This window comes from Ambystoma mexicanum, unplaced genomic scaffold (genome assembly GCF_040938575.1).
Source record: "Ambystoma mexicanum isolate Mex_15411 unplaced genomic scaffold, UKY_AmexF1_1 Mex_scaf34, whole genome shotgun sequence".
In the NCBI taxonomy this organism is placed as follows: Eukaryota; Metazoa; Chordata; class Amphibia; order Caudata; family Ambystomatidae; genus Ambystoma; species Ambystoma mexicanum.
The window spans coordinates 136799-159270 of record NW_027182449.1 but is presented as its reverse complement, the minus strand read 5'-3'; the positions used below and the strand labels follow the sequence as shown (position 1 = coordinate 159270).

The window sequence follows — 22472 nt, the reverse complement described above, 5'->3', positions numbered from 1 at the left end:
GGAAGCACTGAGGCCAGACCCTGGGCTCCTGGGTCCCTCGGTTGAAGGCTCGAGGCCAGACCCCTTGGCTCCTGTGTCCCTTGGCTGAAGGCTCGACCAGTGCTCGACCAGGCTCGATCAGGCGAGATATTAGGTAGCATGGGGCCCAGCTGGGACTTCTAGGAAGCTTAGGGTGACGGCCGCTTCTGCCCCATCATCCAGAGGCCTGGCTATGGAGAGGCATGATGTGGCCTCCCTCCCTTCCTGCCTCTTGTAGGCACTTCTCCCCCGTGAGCACTTCCCGCTCCAAGTGTCCCCTTGTCTCCCAGGGTGCACTCTTCCTCTAGAGCCCACATATGCAGATGAGGCCCATCCACTTGCCTCCCCTAGCTGTAGGGGGCCTTGCGCGTCCACTGGAGAGAAAACGGGGAGACGCTGGAGGTGCTTTGCCAGGGACACGAGTGGCCCTTTCTGGCTGCATCCACCCACCCGAGGCGGCGAGCTGCTGCCCTGGCTTCAGTCTCCTGCTGCTCCAAGTTAGTTTGGCGACAACGTGTCCGCCTCTGACGGGGCTCTGCATTGGAGCGAGGGCTGCTGTCTGCCCCTGTGCCTTTTTCACGCGCCGTGTTTGTTAAAATTAAAAGCGGAATGGAGGAAAAATGTAGTTCAAGACGGGGAAGACGAACGCCGCCTATCGGGCACAGAGTAGCAAAATGCCTACAGCACCTGGTATTCCCAGGCGGTCTCCCATCCAAGTACTAACCAGGCCCGACCCTGCTTAGCTTCCGAGATCGGACGAGATCGGGCGCATTCAGGGTGGTATGGCCGTAGGTGAAGAGTGCGCCGATTCCGAGCCTCTTGTGCTGTGTCGGCTCCTCCGACGTCCACTGCCCTCTTGCAAGGCTGAACGCTGTCCTCTGCAGTGTGCTTCTGCCCTTCTTTTTGCCTCAAGCTCAGGAGCCACAGCTGCCAGCTTGGAAAAGCAACGAGCGGCTCCATGCACCCACTTTTGAAATACCCACTTGCCTACTCATGTTTGCAAAGAAAGTGTCTGTAAATTCAGGCCAAGCCACACTTGCACTCACTCACCCAAGCATCCGTTCCTTACAAAACTTTAAAAAAAAACTCGGAAAGAAAGATGGAAATAAACACACACACAATTTTCCTGCTGGGGTCTCCTCGACTCTTTGGAAGGCAGAGGGCGATGTTGGTTGAGGCCTTACCTTCTCGGGCTGGCGGCCTACAAGTCCAGGAAAGAAGCAGGCCCAGTAACAGCAGCTGAGGCCCCCAGCCCAGCCCAGCCCAGCCCAGGCAGGCATCAGCTTAAGGCTGACTCTCTACCCCACTGCTGCCCCAAATTGGTTTGGCAAAAGTTTGCAAAGAAGATGCCTGTAAATTTAACTCACGCCACACTAGCACCCACCCAGGCGTCGGTTCCTTACAAAAATAGAAAGCACCTCTAAAAAAGAAGAAATAAACACACACACAATTTTCCTGCTGGGGTCTCCTCGACTCTTTGAAAGGCAGAGGGCGATGTTGGTTGAGGCCCTTACCTTCTCCGGCTGGTGGCCTACAAGTCCAGGAAAGAAGCATGCCCAGTAACAGCAGCTGAGGCCCCCAGACCAGCCCAGCCCAGCCCAGGCAGCCATCAGCTGAAGGCTGACTCTCTACCCCAGTGCTGGTCCAAGTTGGTTTGGCAAAAGTTTGCAAAGAAGATGCCTGTAAATGTAACTCACGCCACACTAGCACTCACCCAGGCGTCGGTTCCTTACAAAAATAGAAAGCACCTCTAAAAAAAGAAGAAATAAACACACACACAATTTTCCTGCTGCGGTCTCCTCGACTCTTTGGAAGGCAGAGGGCGATGTTGGTTGAAGCCCTTACCTTCTCTGGCTGGCGGCCTACAAGACCAGGAAAGAAGCAGGCCCAGTAACAGCAGCTGAGGCCCCCAGCCCAGCCACGCCTAGGCAGGCATCAGCGGAAGGCTGACTCTCTACCCCAGTGCTGCTCCAAGTTGGTTTGGCAAAAGTTTGCAAAGAAGCTGCCCGTAAATTCACCTCAAGCCACACTAGCACTCACCCAGTCGTCAGTTCCTTACAAAAATAGAAAGAATCTCTAAAAAAGAAGAAATAAACACACACACAATTTTCCTGCTTCTATTCCCTCGACTCTTTGGAAGGCAGAGGGCGATGTTGGTTGAGGCCTTACCTTCTCGGGCTGGCGGCCTACAAGTCCAGGAAAGAAGCAGGCCCAGTAACAGCAGCTGAGGCCCCCAGCCCAGCCCAGCCCAGGCAGCCATCAGCTGAAGGCTGACTCTCTACCCCAGTGCTGGTCCAAGTTGGTTTGGCAAAATTTTGCAAAGAAGATGCCTGTAAATGTAACTCACGCCACACTAGCACTCACCCAGGCGTCGGTTCCTTACAAAAATAGAAAGCACCTCTAAAAAAAGAAGAAATAAACACACACACAATTTTCCTGCTGCGGTCTCCTCGACTCTTTGGAAGGCAGAGGGCGATGTTGGTTGAAGCCCTTACCTTCTCTGGCTGGCGGCCTACAAGACCAGGAAAGAAGCAGGCCCAGTAACAGCAGCTGAGGCCCCCAGCCCAGCCACGCCTAGGCAGGCATCAGCGGAAGGCTGACTCTCTACCCCAGTGCTGCTCCAAGTTGGTTTGGCAAAAGTTTGCAAAGAAGCTGCCCGTAAATTCACCTCAAGCCACACTAGCACTCACCCAGGCGTCAGTTCCTTACAAAAATAGAAAGAATCTCTAAAAAAGAAGAAATAAACACACACACAATTTTCCTGCTTCTATCCCCTCGACTCCTTGGAAGGCGGAGGGCAACCTTCGCCGCTGGTGGCCTTCACATGCAGGAAAGAAGCACACCCAGGAACAGCAGCTGAGGCTCCCAGCCCAGGCAGGCTTCAGCTGAAGGCCGACTTGGGAAGCACTGAGGCCAGACCCTGGGCTCCTGGGTCCCTCGGTTGAAGGCTCGAGGCCAGACCCCTTGGCTCCTGTGTCCCTTGGCTGAAGGCTCGACCAGTGCTCGACCAGGCTCGATCAGGCGAGATATTAGGTAGCATGGGGCCCAGCTGGGACTTCTAGGAAGCTTAGGGTGACGGCCGCTTCTGCCCCATCATCCAGAGGCCTGGCTATGGAGAGGCATGATGTGGCCTCCCTCCCTTCCTGCCTCTTGTAGGCACTTCTCCCCCGTGAGCACTTCCCGCTCCAAGTGTCCCCTTGTCTCCCAGGGTGCACTCTTCCTCTAGAGCCCACATATGCAGATGAGGCCCATCCACTTGCCTCCCCTAGCTGTAGGGGGCCTTGCGCGTCCACTGGAGAGAAAACGGGGAGACGCTGGAGGTGCTTTGCCAGGGACACGAGTGGCCCTTTCTGGCTGCATCCACCCACCCGAGGCGGCGAGCTGCTGCCCTGGCTTCAGTCTCCTGCTGCTCCAAGTTAGTTTGGCGACAACGTGTCCGCCTCTGACGGGGCTCTGCATTGGAGCGAGGGCTGCTGTCTGCCCCTGTGCCTTTTTCACGCGCCGTGTTTGTTAAAATTAAAAGCGGAATGGAGGAAAAATGTAGTTCAAGACGGGGAAGACGAACGCCGCCTATCGGGCACAGAGTAGCAAAATGCCTACAGCACCTGGTATTCCCAGGCGGTCTCCCATCCAAGTACTAACCAGGCCCGACCCTGCTTAGCTTCCGAGATCGGACGAGATCGGGCGCATTCAGGGTGGTATGGCCGTAGGTGAAGAGTGCGCCGATTCCGAGCCTCTTGTGCTGTGTCGGCTCCTCCGACGTCCACTGCCCTCTTGCAAGGCTGAACGCTGTCCTCTGCAGTGTGCTTCTGCCCTTCTTTTTGCCTCAAGCTCAGGAGCCACAGCTGCCAGCTTGGAAAAGCAACGAGCGGCTCCATGCACCCACTTTTGAAATACCCACTTGCCTACTCATGTTTGCAAAGAAAGTGTCTGTAAATTCAGGCCAAGCCACACTTGCACTCACTCACCCAAGCATCCGTTCCTTACAAAACTTTAAAAAAAAACTCGGAAAGAAAGATGGAAATAAACACACACACAATTTTCCTGCTGGGGTCTCCTCGACTCTTTGGAAGGCAGAGGGCGATGTTGGTTGAGGCCTTACCTTCTCGGGCTGGCGGCCTACAAGTCCAGGAAAGAAGCAGGCCCAGTAACAGCAGCTGAGGCCCCCAGCCCAGCCCAGCCCAGCCCAGGCAGGCATCAGCTTAAGGCTGACTCTCTACCCCACTGCTGCCCCAAATTGGTTTGGCAAAAGTTTGCAAAGAAGATGCCTGTAAATTTAACTCACGCCACACTAGCACTCACCCAGGCGTCGGTTCCTTACAAAAATAGAAAGCACCTCTAAAAAAGAAGAAATAAACACACACACAATTTTCCTGCTGGGGTCTCCTCGACTCTTTGAAAGGCAGAGGGCGATGTTGGTTGAGGCCCTTACCTTCTCCGGCTGGTGGCCTACAAGTCCAGGAAAGAAGCATGCCCAGTAACAGCAGCTGAGGCCCCCAGACCAGCCCAGCCCAGCCCAGGCAGCCATCAGCTGAAGGCTGACTCTCTACCCCAGTGCTGGTCCAAGTTGGTTTGGCAAAAGTTTGCAAAGAAGATGCCTGTAAATGTAACTCACGCCACACTAGCACTCACCCAGGCGTCGGTTCCTTACAAAAATAGAAAGCACCTCTAAAAAAAGAAGAAATAAACACACACACAATTTTCCTGCTGCGGTCTCCTCGACTCTTTGGAAGGCAGAGGGCGATGTTGGTTGAAGCCCTTACCTTCTCTGGCTGGCGGCCTACAAGACCAGGAAAGAAGCAGGCCCAGTAACAGCAGCTGAGGCCCCCAGCCCAGCCACGCCTAGGCAGGCATCAGCGGAAGGCTGACTCTCTACCCCAGTGCTGCTCCAAGTTGGTTTGGCAAAAGTTTGCAAAGAAGCTGCCCGTAAATTCACCTCAAGCCACACTAGCACTCACCCAGTCGTCAGTTCCTTACAAAAATAGAAAGAATCTCTAAAAAAGAAGAAATAAACACACACACAATTTTCCTGCTTCTATTCCCTCGACTCTTTGGAAGGCAGAGGGCGATGTTGGTTGAGGCCTTACCTTCTCGGGCTGGCGGCCTACAAGTCCAGGAAAGAAGCAGGCCCAGTAACAGCAGCTGAGGCCCCCAGCCCAGCCCAGCCCAGGCAGGCATCAGCTTAAGGCTGACTCTCTACCCCACTGCTGCCCCAAATTGGTTTGGCAAAAGTTTGCAAAGAAGATGCCTGTAAATTTAACTCACGCCACACTAGCACTCACCCAGGCGTCGGTTCCTTACAAAAATAGAAAGCACCTCTAAAAAAGAAGAAATAAACACACACACAATTTTCCTGCTGCGGTCTCCTCGACTCTTTGGAAGGCAGAGGGCGATGTTGGTTGAAGCCCTTACCTTCTCTGGCTGGCGGCCTACAAGACCAGGAAAGAAGCAGGCCCAGTAACAGCAGCTGAGGCCCCCAGCCCAGCCACGCCTAGGCAGGCATCAGCGGAAGGCTGACTCTCTACCCCAGTGCTGCTCCAAGTTGGTTTGGCAAAAGTTTGCAAAGAAGCTGCCCGTAAATTCACCTCAAGCCACACTAGCACTCACCCAGTCGTCAGTTCCTTACAAAAATAGAAAGAATCTCTAAAAAAGAAGAAATAAACACACACACAATTTTCCTGCTTCTATCCCCTCGACTCTTTGGAAGGCAGAGGGCGATGTTGGTTGAGGCCTTACCTTCTCGGGCTGGCGGCCTACAAGTCCAGGAAAGAAGCAGGCCCAGTAACAGCAGCTGAGGCCCCCAGCCCAGCCCAGCCCAGGCAGGCATCAGCTTAAGGCTGACTCTCTACCCCACTGCTGCCCCAAATTGGTTTGGCAAAAGTTTGCAAAGAAGATGCCTGTAAATTTAACTCACGCCACACTAGCACTCACCCAGGCGTCGGTTCCTTACAAAAATAGAAAGCACCTCTAAAAAAGAAGAAATAAACACACACACAATTTTCCTGCTGGGGTCTCCTCGACTCTTTGAAAGGCAGAGGGCGATGTTGGTTGAGGCCCTTACCTTCTCCGGCTGGTGGCCTACAAGTCCAGGAAAGAAGCATGCCCAGTAACAGCAGCTGAGGCCCCCAGACCAGCCCAGCCCAGCCCAGGCAGCCATCAGCTGAAGGCTGACTCTCTACCCCAGTGCTGGTCCAAGTTGGTTTGGCAAAATTTTGCAAAGAAGATGCCTGTAAATGTAACTCACGCCACACTAGCACTCACCCAGGCGTCGGTTCCTTACAAAAATAGAAAGCACCTCTAAAAAAAGAAGAAATAAACACACACACAATTTTCCTGCTTCTATTCCCTCGACTCTTTGGAAGGCAGAGGGCGATGTTGGTTGAGGCCTTACCTTCTCGGGCTGGCGGCCTACAAGTCCAGGAAAGAAGCAGGCCCAGTAACAGCAGCTGAGGCCCCCAGCCCAGCCCAGCCCAGGCAGCCATCAGCTGAAGGCTGACTCTCTACCCCAGTGCTGGTCCAAGTTGGTTTGGCAAAATTTTGCAAAGAAGATGCCTGTAAATGTAACTCACGCCACACTAGCACTCACCCAGGCGTCGGTTCCTTACAAAAATAGAAAGCACCTCTAAAAAAAGAAGAAATAAACACACACACAATTTTCCTGCTGCGGTCTCCTCGACTCTTTGGAAGGCAGAGGGCGATGTTGGTTGAAGCCCTTACCTTCTCTGGCTGGCGGCCTACAAGACCAGGAAAGAAGCAGGCCCAGTAACAGCAGCTGAGGCCCCCAGCCCAGCCACGCCTAGGCAGGCATCAGCGGAAGGCTGACTCTCTACCCCAGTGCTGCTCCAAGTTGGTTTGGCAAAAGTTTGCAAAGAAGCTGCCCGTAAATTCACCTCAAGCCACACTAGCACTCACCCAGGCGTCAGTTCCTTACAAAAATAGAAAGAATCTCTAAAAAAGAAGAAATAAACACACACACAATTTTCCTGCTTCTATTCCCTCGACTCTTTGGAAGGCAGAGGGCGATGTTGGTTGAGGCCTTACCTTCTCGGGCTGGCGGCCTACAAGTCCAGGAAAGAAGCAGGCCCAGTAACAGCAGCTGAGGCCCCCAGCCCAGCCCAGCCCAGGCAGCCATCAGCTGAAGGCTGACTCTCTACCCCAGTGCTGGTCCAAGTTGGTTTGGCAAAATTTTGCAAAGAAGATGCCTGTAAATGTAACTCACGCCACACTAGCACTCACCCAGGCGTCGGTTCCTTACAAAAATAGAAAGCACCTCTAAAAAAAGAAGAAATAAACACACACACAATTTTCCTGCTGCGGTCTCCTCGACTCTTTGGAAGGCAGAGGGCGATGTTGGTTGAAGCCCTTACCTTCTCTGGCTGGCGGCCTACAAGACCAGGAAAGAAGCAGGCCCAGTAACAGCAGCTGAGGCCCCCAGCCCAGCCACGCCTAGGCAGGCATCAGCGGAAGGCTGACTCTCTACCCCAGTGCTGCTCCAAGTTGGTTTGGCAAAAGTTTGCAAAGAAGCTGCCCGTAAATTCACCTCAAGCCACACTAGCACTCACCCAGGCGTCAGTTCCTTACAAAAATAGAAAGAATCTCTAAAAAAGAAGAAATAAACACACACACAATTTTCCTGCTTCTATCCCCTCGACTCCTTGGAAGGCGGAGGGCAACCTTCGCCGCTGGTGGCCTTCACATGCAGGAAAGAAGCACACCCAGGAACAGCAGCTGAGGCTCCCAGCCCAGGCAGGCTTCAGCTGAAGGCCGACTTGGGAAGCACTGAGGCCAGACCCTGGGCTCCTGGGTCCCTCGGTTGAAGGCTCGAGGCCAGACCCCTTGGCTCCTGTGTCCCTTGGCTGAAGGCTCGACCAGTGCTCGACCAGGCTCGATCAGGCGAGATATTAGGTAGCATGGGGCCCAGCTGGGACTTCTAGGAAGCTTAGGGTGACGGCCGCTTCTGCCCCATCATCCAGAGGCCTGGCTATGGAGAGGCATGATGTGGCCTCCCTCCCTTCCTGCCTCTTGTAGGCACTTCTCCCCCGTGAGCACTTCCCGCTCCAAGTGTCCCCTTGTCTCCCAGGGTGCACTCTTCCTCTAGAGCCCACATATGCAGATGAGGCCCATCCACTTGCCTCCCCTAGCTGTAGGGGGCCTTGCGCGTCCACTGGAGAGAAAACGGGGAGACGCTGGAGGTGCTTTGCCAGGGACACGAGTGGCCCTTTCTGGCTGCATCCACCCACCCGAGGCGGCGAGCTGCTGCCCTGGCTTCAGTCTCCTGCTGCTCCAAGTTAGTTTGGCGACAACGTGTCCGCCTCTGACGGGGCTCTGCATTGGAGCGAGGGCTGCTGTCTGCCCCTGTGCCTTTTTCACGCGCCGTGTTTGTTAAAATTAAAAGCGGAATGGAGGAAAAATGTAGTTCAAGACGGGGAAGACGAACGCCGCCTATCGGGCACAGAGTAGCAAAATGCCTACAGCACCTGGTATTCCCAGGCGGTCTCCCATCCAAGTACTAACCAGGCCCGACCCTGCTTAGCTTCCGAGATCGGACGAGATCGGGCGCATTCAGGGTGGTATGGCCGTAGGTGAAGAGTGCGCCGATTCCGAGCCTCTTGTGCTGTGTCGGCTCCTCCGACGTCCACTGCCCTCTTGCAAGGCTGAACGCTGTCCTCTGCAGTGTGCTTCTGCCCTTCTTTTTGCCTCAAGCTCAGGAGCCACAGCTGCCAGCTTGGAAAAGCAACGAGCGGCTCCATGCACCCACTTTTGAAATACCCACTTGCCTACTCATGTTTGCAAAGAAAGTGTCTGTAAATTCAGGCCAAGCCACACTTGCACTCACTCACCCAAGCATCCGTTCCTTACAAAACTTTAAAAAAAAACTCGGAAAGAAAGATGGAAATAAACACACACACAATTTTCCTGCTGGGGTCTCCTCGACTCTTTGGAAGGCAGAGGGCGATGTTGGTTGAGGCCTTACCTTCTCGGGCTGGCGGCCTACAAGTCCAGGAAAGAAGCAGGCCCAGTAACAGCAGCTGAGGCCCCCAGCCCAGCCCAGCCCAGCCCAGGCAGGCATCAGCTTAAGGCTGACTCTCTACCCCACTGCTGCCCCAAATTGGTTTGGCAAAAGTTTGCAAAGAAGATGCCTGTAAATTTAACTCACGCCACACTAGCACTCACCCAGGCGTCGGTTCCTTACAAAAATAGAAAGCACCTCTAAAAAAGAAGAAATAAACACACACACAATTTTCCTGCTGGGGTCTCCTCGACTCTTTGAAAGGCAGAGGGCGATGTTGGTTGAGGCCCTTACCTTCTCCGGCTGGTGGCCTACAAGTCCAGGAAAGAAGCATGCCCAGTAACAGCAGCTGAGGCCCCCAGACCAGCCCAGCCCAGCCCAGGCAGCCATCAGCTGAAGGCTGACTCTCTACCCCAGTGCTGGTCCAAGTTGGTTTGGCAAAAGTTTGCAAAGAAGATGCCTGTAAATGTAACTCACGCCACACTAGCACTCACCCAGGCGTCGGTTCCTTACAAAAATAGAAAGCACCTCTAAAAAAAGAAGAAATAAACACACACACAATTTTCCTGCTGCGGTCTCCTCGACTCTTTGGAAGGCAGAGGGCGATGTTGGTTGAAGCCCTTACCTTCTCTGGCTGGCGGCCTACAAGACCAGGAAAGAAGCAGGCCCAGTAACAGCAGCTGAGGCCCCCAGCCCAGCCACGCCTAGGCAGGCATCAGCGGAAGGCTGACTCTCTACCCCAGTGCTGCTCCAAGTTGGTTTGGCAAAAGTTTGCAAAGAAGCTGCCCGTAAATTCACCTCAAGCCACACTAGCACTCACCCAGTCGTCAGTTCCTTACAAAAATAGAAAGAATCTCTAAAAAAGAAGAAATAAACACACACACAATTTTCCTGCTTCTATTCCCTCGACTCTTTGGAAGGCAGAGGGCGATGTTGGTTGAGGCCTTACCTTCTCGGGCTGGCGGCCTACAAGTCCAGGAAAGAAGCAGGCCCAGTAACAGCAGCTGAGGCCCCCAGCCCAGCCCAGCCCAGGCAGGCATCAGCTTAAGGCTGACTCTCTACCCCACTGCTGCCCCAAATTGGTTTGGCAAAAGTTTGCAAAGAAGATGCCTGTAAATTTAACTCACGCCACACTAGCACTCACCCAGGCGTCGGTTCCTTACAAAAATAGAAAGCACCTCTAAAAAAGAAGAAATAAACACACACACAATTTTCCTGCTGCGGTCTCCTCGACTCTTTGGAAGGCAGAGGGCGATGTTGGTTGAAGCCCTTACCTTCTCTGGCTGGCGGCCTACAAGACCAGGAAAGAAGCAGGCCCAGTAACAGCAGCTGAGGCCCCCAGCCCAGCCACGCCTAGGCAGGCATCAGCGGAAGGCTGACTCTCTACCCCAGTGCTGCTCCAAGTTGGTTTGGCAAAAGTTTGCAAAGAAGCTGCCCGTAAATTCACCTCAAGCCACACTAGCACTCACCCAGTCGTCAGTTCCTTACAAAAATAGAAAGAATCTCTAAAAAAGAAGAAATAAACACACACACAATTTTCCTGCTTCTATCCCCTCGACTCTTTGGAAGGCAGAGGGCGATGTTGGTTGAGGCCTTACCTTCTCGGGCTGGCGGCCTACAAGTCCAGGAAAGAAGCAGGCCCAGTAACAGCAGCTGAGGCCCCCAGCCCAGCCCAGCCCAGGCAGGCATCAGCTTAAGGCTGACTCTCTACCCCACTGCTGCCCCAAATTGGTTTGGCAAAAGTTTGCAAAGAAGATGCCTGTAAATTTAACTCACGCCACACTAGCACTCACCCAGGCGTCGGTTCCTTACAAAAATAGAAAGCACCTCTAAAAAAGAAGAAATAAACACACACACAATTTTCCTGCTGGGGTCTCCTCGACTCTTTGAAAGGCAGAGGGCGATGTTGGTTGAGGCCCTTACCTTCTCCGGCTGGTGGCCTACAAGTCCAGGAAAGAAGCATGCCCAGTAACAGCAGCTGAGGCCCCCAGACCAGCCCAGCCCAGCCCAGGCAGCCATCAGCTGAAGGCTGACTCTCTACCCCAGTGCTGGTCCAAGTTGGTTTGGCAAAATTTTGCAAAGAAGATGCCTGTAAATGTAACTCACGCCACACTAGCACTCACCCAGGCGTCGGTTCCTTACAAAAATAGAAAGCACCTCTAAAAAAAGAAGAAATAAACACACACACAATTTTCCTGCTTCTATTCCCTCGACTCTTTGGAAGGCAGAGGGCGATGTTGGTTGAGGCCTTACCTTCTCGGGCTGGCGGCCTACAAGTCCAGGAAAGAAGCAGGCCCAGTAACAGCAGCTGAGGCCCCCAGCCCAGCCCAGCCCAGGCAGCCATCAGCTGAAGGCTGACTCTCTACCCCAGTGCTGGTCCAAGTTGGTTTGGCAAAATTTTGCAAAGAAGATGCCTGTAAATGTAACTCACGCCACACTAGCACTCACCCAGGCGTCGGTTCCTTACAAAAATAGAAAGCACCTCTAAAAAAAGAAGAAATAAACACACACACAATTTTCCTGCTGCGGTCTCCTCGACTCTTTGGAAGGCAGAGGGCGATGTTGGTTGAAGCCCTTACCTTCTCTGGCTGGCGGCCTACAAGACCAGGAAAGAAGCAGGCCCAGTAACAGCAGCTGAGGCCCCCAGCCCAGCCACGCCTAGGCAGGCATCAGCGGAAGGCTGACTCTCTACCCCAGTGCTGCTCCAAGTTGGTTTGGCAAAAGTTTGCAAAGAAGCTGCCCGTAAATTCACCTCAAGCCACACTAGCACTCACCCAGGCGTCAGTTCCTTACAAAAATAGAAAGAATCTCTAAAAAAGAAGAAATAAACACACACACAATTTTCCTGCTTCTATTCCCTCGACTCTTTGGAAGGCAGAGGGCGATGTTGGTTGAGGCCTTACCTTCTCGGGCTGGCGGCCTACAAGTCCAGGAAAGAAGCAGGCCCAGTAACAGCAGCTGAGGCCCCCAGCCCAGCCCAGCCCAGGCAGCCATCAGCTGAAGGCTGACTCTCTACCCCAGTGCTGGTCCAAGTTGGTTTGGCAAAATTTTGCAAAGAAGATGCCTGTAAATGTAACTCACGCCACACTAGCACTCACCCAGGCGTCGGTTCCTTACAAAAATAGAAAGCACCTCTAAAAAAAGAAGAAATAAACACACACACAATTTTCCTGCTGCGGTCTCCTCGACTCTTTGGAAGGCAGAGGGCGATGTTGGTTGAAGCCCTTACCTTCTCTGGCTGGCGGCCTACAAGACCAGGAAAGAAGCAGGCCCAGTAACAGCAGCTGAGGCCCCCAGCCCAGCCACGCCTAGGCAGGCATCAGCGGAAGGCTGACTCTCTACCCCAGTGCTGCTCCAAGTTGGTTTGGCAAAAGTTTGCAAAGAAGCTGCCCGTAAATTCACCTCAAGCCACACTAGCACTCACCCAGGCGTCAGTTCCTTACAAAAATAGAAAGAATCTCTAAAAAAGAAGAAATAAACACACACACAATTTTCCTGCTTCTATCCCCTCGACTCCTTGGAAGGCGGAGGGCAACCTTCGCCGCTGGTGGCCTTCACATGCAGGAAAGAAGCACACCCAGGAACAGCAGCTGAGGCTCCCAGCCCAGGCAGGCTTCAGCTGAAGGCCGACTTGGGAAGCACTGAGGCCAGACCCTGGGCTCCTGGGTCCCTCGGTTGAAGGCTCGAGGCCAGACCCCTTGGCTCCTGTGTCCCTTGGCTGAAGGCTCGACCAGTGCTCGACCAGGCTCGATCAGGCGAGATATTAGGTAGCATGGGGCCCAGCTGGGACTTCTAGGAAGCTTAGGGTGACGGCCGCTTCTGCCCCATCATCCAGAGGCCTGGCTATGGAGAGGCATGATGTGGCCTCCCTCCCTTCCTGCCTCTTGTAGGCACTTCTCCCCCGTGAGCACTTCCCGCTCCAAGTGTCCCCTTGTCTCCCAGGGTGCACTCTTCCTCTAGAGCCCACATATGCAGATGAGGCCCATCCACTTGCCTCCCCTAGCTGTAGGGGGCCTTGCGCGTCCACTGGAGAGAAAACGGGGAGACGCTGGAGGTGCTTTGCCAGGGACACGAGTGGCCCTTTCTGGCTGCATCCACCCACCCGAGGCGGCGAGCTGCTGCCCTGGCTTCAGTCTCCTGCTGCTCCAAGTTAGTTTGGCGACAACGTGTCCGCCTCTGACGGGGCTCTGCATTGGAGCGAGGGCTGCTGTCTGCCCCTGTGCCTTTTTCACGCGCCGTGTTTGTTAAAATTAAAAGCGGAATGGAGGAAAAATGTAGTTCAAGACGGGGAAGACGAACGCCGCCTATCGGGCACAGAGTAGCAAAATGCCTACAGCACCTGGTATTCCCAGGCGGTCTCCCATCCAAGTACTAACCAGGCCCGACCCTGCTTAGCTTCCGAGATCGGACGAGATCGGGCGCATTCAGGGTGGTATGGCCGTAGGTGAAGAGTGCGCCGATTCCGAGCCTCTTGTGCTGTGTCGGCTCCTCCGACGTCCACTGCCCTCTTGCAAGGCTGAACGCTGTCCTCTGCAGTGTGCTTCTGCCCTTCTTTTTGCCTCAAGCTCAGGAGCCACAGCTGCCAGCTTGGAAAAGCAACGAGCGGCTCCATGCACCCACTTTTGAAATACCCACTTGCCTACTCATGTTTGCAAAGAAAGTGTCTGTAAATTCAGGCCAAGCCACACTTGCACTCACTCACCCAAGCATCCGTTCCTTACAAAACTTTAAAAAAAAACTCGGAAAGAAAGATGGAAATAAACACACACACAATTTTCCTGCTGGGGTCTCCTCGACTCTTTGGAAGGCAGAGGGCGATGTTGGTTGAGGCCTTACCTTCTCGGGCTGGCGGCCTACAAGTCCAGGAAAGAAGCAGGCCCAGTAACAGCAGCTGAGGCCCCCAGCCCAGCCCAGCCCAGCCCAGGCAGGCATCAGCTTAAGGCTGACTCTCTACCCCACTGCTGCCCCAAATTGGTTTGGCAAAAGTTTGCAAAGAAGATGCCTGTAAATTTAACTCACGCCACACTAGCACTCACCCAGGCGTCGGTTCCTTACAAAAATAGAAAGCACCTCTAAAAAAGAAGAAATAAACACACACACAATTTTCCTGCTGGGGTCTCCTCGACTCTTTGAAAGGCAGAGGGCGATGTTGGTTGAGGCCCTTACCTTCTCCGGCTGGTGGCCTACAAGTCCAGGAAAGAAGCATGCCCAGTAACAGCAGCTGAGGCCCCCAGACCAGCCCAGCCCAGCCCAGGCAGCCATCAGCTGAAGGCTGACTCTCTACCCCAGTGCTGGTCCAAGTTGGTTTGGCAAAATTTTGCAAAGAAGATGCCTGTAAATGTAACTCACGCCACACTAGCACTCACCCAGGCGTCGGTTCCTTACAAAAATAGAAAGCACCTCTAAAAAAAGAAGAAATAAACACACACACAATTTTCCTGCTGCGGTCTCCTCGACTCTTTGGAAGGCAGAGGGCGATGTTGGTTGAAGCCCTTACCTTCTCTGGCTGGCGGCCTACAAGACCAGGAAAGAAGCAGGCCCAGTAACAGCAGCTGAGGCCCCCAGCCCAGCCACGCCTAGGCAGGCATCAGCGGAAGGCTGACTCTCTACCCCAGTGCTGCTCCAAGTTGGTTTGGCAAAAGTTTGCAAAGAAGCTGCCCGTAAATTCACCTCAAGCCACACTAGCACTCACCCAGGCGTCAGTTCCTTACAAAAATAGAAAGAATCTCTAAAAAAGAAGAAATAAACACACACACAATTTTCCTGCTTCTATTCCCTCGACTCTTTGGAAGGCAGAGGGCGATGTTGGTTGAGGCCTTACCTTCTCGGGCTGGCGGCCTACAAGTCCAGGAAAGAAGCAGGCCCAGTAACAGCAGCTGAGGCCCCCAGCCCAGCCCAGCCCAGGCAGCCATCAGCTGAAGGCTGACTCTCTACCCCAGTGCTGGTCCAAGTTGGTTTGGCAAAATTTTGCAAAGAAGATGCCTGTAAATGTAACTCACGCCACACTAGCACTCACCCAGGCGTCGGTTCCTTACAAAAATAGAAAGCACCTCTAAAAAAAGAAGAAATAAACACACACACAATTTTCCTGCTGCGGTCTCCTCGACTCTTTGGAAGGCAGAGGGCGATGTTGGTTGAAGCCCTTACCTTCTCTGGCTGGCGGCCTACAAGACCAGGAAAGAAGCAGGCCCAGTAACAGCAGCTGAGGCCCCCAGCCCAGCCACGCCTAGGCAGGCATCAGCGGAAGGCTGACTCTCTACCCCAGTGCTGCTCCAAGTTGGTTTGGCAAAAGTTTGCAAAGAAGCTGCCCGTAAATTCACCTCAAGCCACACTAGCACTCACCCAGGCGTCAGTTCCTTACAAAAATAGAAAGAATCTCTAAAAAAGAAGAAATAAACACACACACAATTTTCCTGCTTCTATCCCCTCGACTCCTTGGAAGGCGGAGGGCAACCTTCGCCGCTGGTGGCCTTCACATGCAGGAAAGAAGCACACCCAGGAACAGCAGCTGAGGCTCCCAGCCCAGGCAGGCTTCAGCTGAAGGCCGACTTGGGAAGCACTGAGGCCAGACCCTGGGCTCCTGGGTCCCTCGGTTGAAGGCTCGAGGCCAGACCCCTTGGCTCCTGTGTCCCTTGGCTGAAGGCTCGACCAGTGCTCGACCAGGCTCGATCAGGCGAGATATTAGGTAGCATGGGGCCCAGCTGGGACTTCTAGGAAGCTTAGGGTGACGGCCGCTTCTGCCCCATCATCCAGAGGCCTGGCTATGGAGAGGCATGATGTGGCCTCCCTCCCTTCCTGCCTCTTGTAGGCACTTCTCCCCCGTGAGCACTTCCCGCTCCAAGTGTCCCCTTGTCTCCCAGGGTGCACTCTTCCTCTAGAGCCCACATATGCAGATGAGGCCCATCCACTTGCCTCCCCTAGCTGTAGGGGGCCTTGCGCGTCCACTGGAGAGAAAACGGGGAGACGCTGGAGGTGCTTTGCCAGGGACACGAGTGGCCCTTTCTGGCTGCATCCACCCACCCGAGGCGGCGAGCTGCTGCCCTGGCTTCAGTCTCCTGCTGCTCCAAGTTAGTTTGGCGACAACGTGTCCGCCTCTGACGGGGCTCTGCATTGGAGCGAGGGCTGCTGTCTGCCCCTGTGCCTTTTTCACGCGCCGTGTTTGTTAAAATTAAAAGCGGAATGGAGGAAAAATGTAGTTCAAGACGGGGAAGACGAACGCCGCCTATCGGGCACAGAGTAGCAAAATGCCTACAGCACCTGGTATTCCCAGGCGGTCTCCCATCCAAGTACTAACCAGGCCCGACCCTGCTTAGCTTCCGAGATCGGACGAGATCGGGCGCATTCAGGGTGGTATGGCCGTAGGTGAAGAGTGCGCCGATTCCGAGCCTCTTGTGCTGTGTCGGCTCCTCCGACGTCCACTGCCCTCTTGCAAGGCTGAACGCTGTCCTCTGCAGTGTGCTTCTGCCCTTCTTTTTGCCTCAAGCTCAGGAGCCACAGCTGCCAGCTTGGAAAAGCAACGAGCGGCTCCATGCACCCACTTTTGAAATACCCACTTGCCTACTCATGTTTGCAAAGAAAGTGTCTGTAAATTCAGGCCAAGCCACACTTGCACTCACTCACCCAAGCATCCGTTCCTTACAAAACTTTAAAAAAAAACTCGGAAAGAAAGATGGAAATAAACACACACACAATTTTCCTGCTGGGGTCTCCTCGACTCTTTGGAAGGCAGAGGGCGATGTTGGTTGAGGCCTTACCTTCTCGGGCTGGCGGCCTACAAGTCCAGGAAAGAAGCAGGCCCAGTAACAGCAGCTGAGGCCCCCAGCCCAGCCCAGCCCAGCCCAGGCAGGCATCAGCTTAAGGCTGACTCTCTACCCCACTGCTGCCCCAAATTGGTTTGGCAAAAGTTTGCAAAGAAGATGCCTGTAAATTTAACTCACGCCACACTAGCACTCACCCAGGCGTCGGTTCCTTACAAAAATAGAAAGCACCTCTAAAAAAGAAGAAATAAACACACACACAATTTTCCTGCTGGGGTCTCCTCGACTCTTTGAAAGGCAGAGGGCGATGTTGGTTGAGGCCCTTACCTTCTCCGGCTGGTGGCCTACAAGTCCAGGAAAGAAGCATGCCCAGTAACAGCAGCTGAGGCCCCCAGACCAGCCCAGCCCAGCCCAGGCAGCCATCAGCTGAAGGCTGACTCTCTACCCCAGTGCTGGTCCAAGTTGGTTTGGCAAAAGTTTGCAAAGAAGATGCCTGTAAATGTAACTCACGCCACACTAGCACTCACCCAGGCGTCGGTTCCTTACAAAAATAGAAAGCACCTCTAAAAAAAGAAGAAATAAACACACACACAATTTTCCTGCTGCGGTCTCCTCGACTCTTTGGAAGGCAGAGGGCGATGTTGGTTGAAGCCCTTACCTTCTCTGGCTGGCGGCCTACAAGACCAGGAAAGAAGCAGGCCCAGTAACAGCAGCTGAGGCCCCCAGCCCAGCCACGCCTAGGCAGGCATCAGCGGAAGGCTGACTCTCTACCCCAGTGCTGCTCCAAGTTGGTTTGGCAAAAGTTTGCAAAGAAGCTGCCCGTAAATTCACCTCAAGCCACACTAGCACTCACCCAGTCGTCAGTTCCTTACAAAAATAGAAAGAATCTCTAAAAAAGAAGAAATAAACACACACACAATTTTCCTGCTTCTATTCCCTCGACTCTTTGGAAGGCAGAGGGCGATGTTGGTTGAGGCCTTACCTTCTCGGGCTGGCGGCCTACAAGTCCAGGAAAGAAGCAGGCCCAGTAACAGCAGCTGAGGCCCCCAGCCCAGCCCAGCCCAGGCAGGCATCAGCTTAAGGCTGACTCTCTACCCCACTGCTGCCCCAAATTGGTTTGGCAAAAGTTTGCAAAGAAGATGCCTGTAAATTTAACTCACGCCACACTAGCACTCACCCAGGCGTCGGTTCCTTACAAAAATAGAAAGCACCTCTAAAAAAGAAGAAATAAACACACACACAATTTTCCTGCTGCGGTCTCCTCGACTCTTTGGAAGGCAGAGGGCGATGTTGGTTGAAGCCCTTACCTTCTCTGGCTGGCGGCCTACAAGACCAGGAAAGAAGCAGGCCCAGTAACAGCAGCTGAGGCCCCCAGCCCAGCCACGCCTAGGCAGGCATCAGCGGAAGGCTGACTCTCTACCCCAGTGCTGCTCCAAGTTGGTTTGGCAAAAGTTTGCAAAGAAGCTGCCCGTAAATTCACCTCAAGCCACACTAGCACTCACCCAGTCGTCAGTTCCTTACAAAAATAGAAAGAATCTCTAAAAAAGAAGAAATAAACACACACACAATTTTCCTGCTTCTATCCCCTCGACTCTTTGGAAGGCAGAGGGCGATGTTGGTTGAGGCCTTACCTTCTCGGGCTGGCGGCCTACAAGTCCAGGAAAGAAGCAGGCCCAGTAACAGCAGCTGAGGCCCCCAGCCCAGCCCAGCCCAGGCAGGCATCAGCTTAAGGCTGACTCTCTACCCCACTGCTGCCCCAAATTGGTTTGGCAAAAGTTTGCAAAGAAGATGCCTGTAAATTTAACTCACGCCACACTAGCACTCACCCAGGCGTCGGTTCCTTACAAAAATAGAAAGCACCTCTAAAAAAGAAGAAATAAACACACACACAATTTTCCTGCTGGGGTCTCCTCGACTCTTTGAAAGGCAGAGGGCGATGTTGGTTGAGGCCCTTACCTTCTCCGGCTGGTGGCCTACAAGTCCAGGAAAGAAGCATGCCCAGTAACAGCAGCTGAGGCCCCCAGACCAGCCCAGCCCAGCCCAGGCAGCCATCAGCTGAAGGCTGACTCTCTACCCCAGTGCTGGTCCAAGTTGGTTTGGCAAAATTTTGCAAAGAAGATGCCTGTAAATGTAACTCACGCCACACTAGCACTCACCCAGGCGTCGGTTCCTTACAAAAATAGAAAGCACCTCTAAAAAAAGAAGAAATAAACACACACACAATTTTCCTGCTTCTATTCCCTCGACTCTTTGGAAGGCAGAGGGCGATGTTGGTTGAGGCCTTACCTTCTCGGGCTGGCGGCCTACAAGTCCAGGAAAGAAGCAGGCCCAGTAACAGCAGCTGAGGCCCCCAGCCCAGCCCAGCCCAGGCAGCCATCAGCTGAAGGCTGACTCTCTACCCCAGTGCTGGTCCAAGTTGGTTTGGCAAAATTTTGCAAAGAAGATGCCTGTAAATGTAACTCACGCCACACTAGCACTCACCCAGGCGTCGGTTCCTTACAAAAATAGAAAGCACCTCTAAAAAAAGAAGAAATAAACACACACACAATTTTCCTGCTGCGGTCTCCTCGACTCTTTGGAAGGCAGAGGGCGATGTTGGTTGAAGCCCTTACCTTCTCTGGCTGGCGGCCTACAAGACCAGGAAAGAAGCAGGCCCAGTAACAGCAGCTGAGGCCCCCAGCCCAGCCACGCCTAGGCAGGCATCAGCGGAAGGCTGACTCTCTACCCCAGTGCTGCTCCAAGTTGGTTTGGCAAAAGTTTGCAAAGAAGCTGCCCGTAAATTCACCTCAAGCCACACTAGCACTCACCCAGGCGTCAGTTCCTTACAAAAATAGAAAGAATCTCTAAAAAAGAAGAAATAAACACACACACAATTTTCCTGCTTCTATTCCCTCGACTCTTTGGAAGGCAGAGGGCGATGTTGGTTGAGGCCTTACCTTCTCGGGCTGGCGGCCTACAAGTCCAGGAAAGAAGCAGGCCCAGTAACAGCAGCTGAGGCCCCCAGCCCAGCCCAGCCCAGGCAGCCATCAGCTGAAGGCTGACTCTCTACCCCAGTGCTGGTCCAAGTTGGTTTGGCAAAATTTTGCAAAGAAGATGCCTGTAAATGTAACTCACGCCACACTAGCACTCACCCAGGCGTCGGTTCCTTACAAAAATAGAAAGCACCTCTAAAAAAAGAAGAAATAAACACACACACAATTTTCCTGCTGCGGTCTCCTCGACTCTTTGGAAGGCAGAGGGCGATGTTGGTTGAAGCCCTTACCTTCTCTGGCTGGCGGCCTACAAGACCAGGAAAGAAGCAGGCCCAGTAACAGCAGCTGAGGCCCCCAGCCCAGCCACGCCTAGGCAGGCATCAGCGGAAGGCTGACTCTCTACCCCAGTGCTGCTCCAAGTTGGTTTGGCAAAAGTTTGCAAAGAAGCTGCCCGTAAATTCACCTCAAGCCACACTAGCACTCACCCAGGCGTCAGTTCCTTACAAAAATAGAAAGAATCTCTAAAAAAGAAGAAATAAACACACACACAATTTTCCTGCTTCTATCCCCTCGACTCCTTGGAAGGCGGAGGGCAACCTTCGCCGCTGGTGGCCTTCACATGCAGGAAAGAAGCACACCCAGGAACAGCAGCTGAGGCTCCCAGCCCAGGCAGGCTTCAGCTGAAGGCCGACTTGGGAAGCACTGAGGCCAGACCCTGGGCTCCTGGGTCCCTCGGTTGAAGGCTCGAGGCCAGACCCCTTGGCTCCTGTGTCCCTTGGCTGAAGGCTCGACCAGTGCTCGACCAGGCTCGATCAGGCGAGATATTAGGTAGCATGGGGCCCAGCTGGGACTTCTAGGAAGCTTAGGGTGACGGCCGCTTCTGCCCCATCATCCAGAGGCCTGGCTATGGAGAGGCATGATGTGGCCTCCCTCCCTTCCTGCCTCTTGTAGGCACTTCTCCCCCGTGAGCACTTCCCGCTCCAAGTGTCCCCTTGTCTCCCAGGGTGCACTCTTCCTCTAGAGCCCACATATGCAGATGAGGCCCATCCACTTGCCTCCCCTAGCTGTAGGGGGCCTTGCGCGTCCACTGGAGAGAAAACGGGGAGACGCTGGAGGTGCTTTGCCAGGGACACGAGTGGCCCTTTCTGGCTGCATCCACCCACCCGAGGCGGCGAGCTGCTGCCCTGGCTTCAGTCTCCTGCTGCTCCAAGTTAGTTTGGCGACAACGTGTCCGCCTCTGACGGGGCTCTGCATTGGAGCGAGGGCTGCTGTCTGCCCCTGTGCCTTTTTCACGCGCCGTGTTTGTTAAAATTAAAAGCGGAATGGAGGAAAAATGTAGTTCAAGACGGGGAAGACGAACGCCGCCTATCGGGCACAGAGTAGCAAAATGCCTACAGCACCTGGTATTCCCAGGCGGTCTCCCATCCAAGTACTAACCAGGCCCGACCCTGCTTAGCTTCCGAGATCGGACGAGATCGGGCGCATTCAGGGTGGTATGGCCGTAGGTGAAGAGTGCGCCGATTCCGAGCCTCTTGTGCTGTGTCGGCTCCTCCGACGTCCACTGCCCTCTTGCAAGGCTGAACGCTGTCCTCTGCAGTGTGCTTCTGCCCTTCTTTTTGCCTCAAGCTCAGGAGCCACAGCTGCCAGCTTGGAAAAGCAACGAGCGGCTCCATGCACCCACTTTTGAAATACCCACTTGCCTACTCATGTTTGCAAAGAAAGTGTCTGTAAATTCAGGCCAAGCCACACTTGCACTCACTCACCCAAGCATCCGTTCCTTACAAAACTTTAAAAAAAAACTCGGAAAGAAAGATGGAAATAAACACACACACAATTTTCCTGCTGGGGTCTCCTCGACTCTTTGGAAGGCAGAGGGCGATGTTGGTTGAGGCCTTACCTTCTCGGGCTGGCGGCCTACAAGTCCAGGAAAGAAGCAGGCCCAGTAACAGCAGCTGAGGCCCCCAGCCCAGCCCAGCCCAGCCCAGGCAGGCATCAGCTTAAGGCTGACTCTCTACCCCACTGCTGCCCCAAATTGGTTTGGCAAAAGTTTGCAAAGAAGATGCCTGTAAATTTAACTCACGCCACACTAGCACTCACCCAGGCGTCGGTTCCTTACAAAAATAGAAAGCACCTCTAAAAAAGAAGAAATAAACACACACACAATTTTCCTGCTGGGGTCTCCTCGACTCTTTGAAAGGCAGAGGGCGATGTTGGTTGAGGCCCTTACCTTCTCCGGCTGGTGGCCTACAAGTCCAGGAAAGAAGCATGCCCAGTAACAGCAGCTGAGGCCCCCAGACCAGCCCAGCCCAGCCCAGGCAGCCATCAGCTGAAGGCTGACTCTCTACCCCAGTGCTGGTCCAAGTTGGTTTGGCAAAAGTTTGCAAAGAAGATGCCTGTAAATGTAACTCACGCCACACTAGCACTCACCCAGGCGTCGGTTCCTTACAAAAATAGAAAGCACCTCTAAAAAAAGAAGAAATAAACACACACACAATTTTCCTGCTGCGGTCTCCTCGACTCTTTGGAAGGCAGAGGGCGATGTTGGTTGAAGCCCTTACCTTCTCTGGCTGGCGGCCTACAAGACCAGGAAAGAAGCAGGCCCAGTAACAGCAGCTGAGGCCCCCAGCCCAGCCACGCCTAGGCAGGCATCAGCGGAAGGCTGACTCTCTACCCCAGTGCTGCTCCAAGTTGGTTTGGCAAAAGTTTGCAAAGAAG

At 53.8% G+C, this 22472-nt stretch overlaps 6 non-coding genes across 6 annotated transcripts; all 6 read right to left on the bottom strand.

Annotated features, from left to right (window-relative positions):
- Positions 1-693: 693 nt before the first annotated feature.
- On the bottom strand, positions 694-812 carry LOC138558966 (5S ribosomal RNA). The gene has a single exon (XR_011299084.1). It is a non-coding gene; the product is annotated as a 5S ribosomal RNA (ribosomal RNA).
- Positions 813-3611: 2799 nt separating this feature from the next.
- On the bottom strand, positions 3612-3730 carry LOC138558965 (5S ribosomal RNA). The gene has a single exon (XR_011299083.1). It is a non-coding gene; the product is annotated as a 5S ribosomal RNA (ribosomal RNA).
- A 4753-nt stretch (positions 3731-8483) lies between these two features.
- LOC138558964 (5S ribosomal RNA) lies at positions 8484-8602 on the bottom strand. The gene has a single exon (XR_011299082.1). It is a non-coding gene; the product is annotated as a 5S ribosomal RNA (ribosomal RNA).
- Positions 8603-13355: 4753 nt separating this feature from the next.
- LOC138558963 (5S ribosomal RNA) lies at positions 13356-13474 on the bottom strand. The gene has a single exon (XR_011299081.1). It is a non-coding gene; the product is annotated as a 5S ribosomal RNA (ribosomal RNA).
- A 2799-nt stretch (positions 13475-16273) lies between these two features.
- LOC138558962 (5S ribosomal RNA) lies at positions 16274-16392 on the bottom strand. The gene has a single exon (XR_011299080.1). It is a non-coding gene; the product is annotated as a 5S ribosomal RNA (ribosomal RNA).
- A 4753-nt stretch (positions 16393-21145) lies between these two features.
- LOC138558961 (5S ribosomal RNA) lies at positions 21146-21264 on the bottom strand. Its single transcript, XR_011299079.1, has one exon. It is a non-coding gene; the product is annotated as a 5S ribosomal RNA (ribosomal RNA).
- Positions 21265-22472: the final 1208 nt, after the last annotated feature.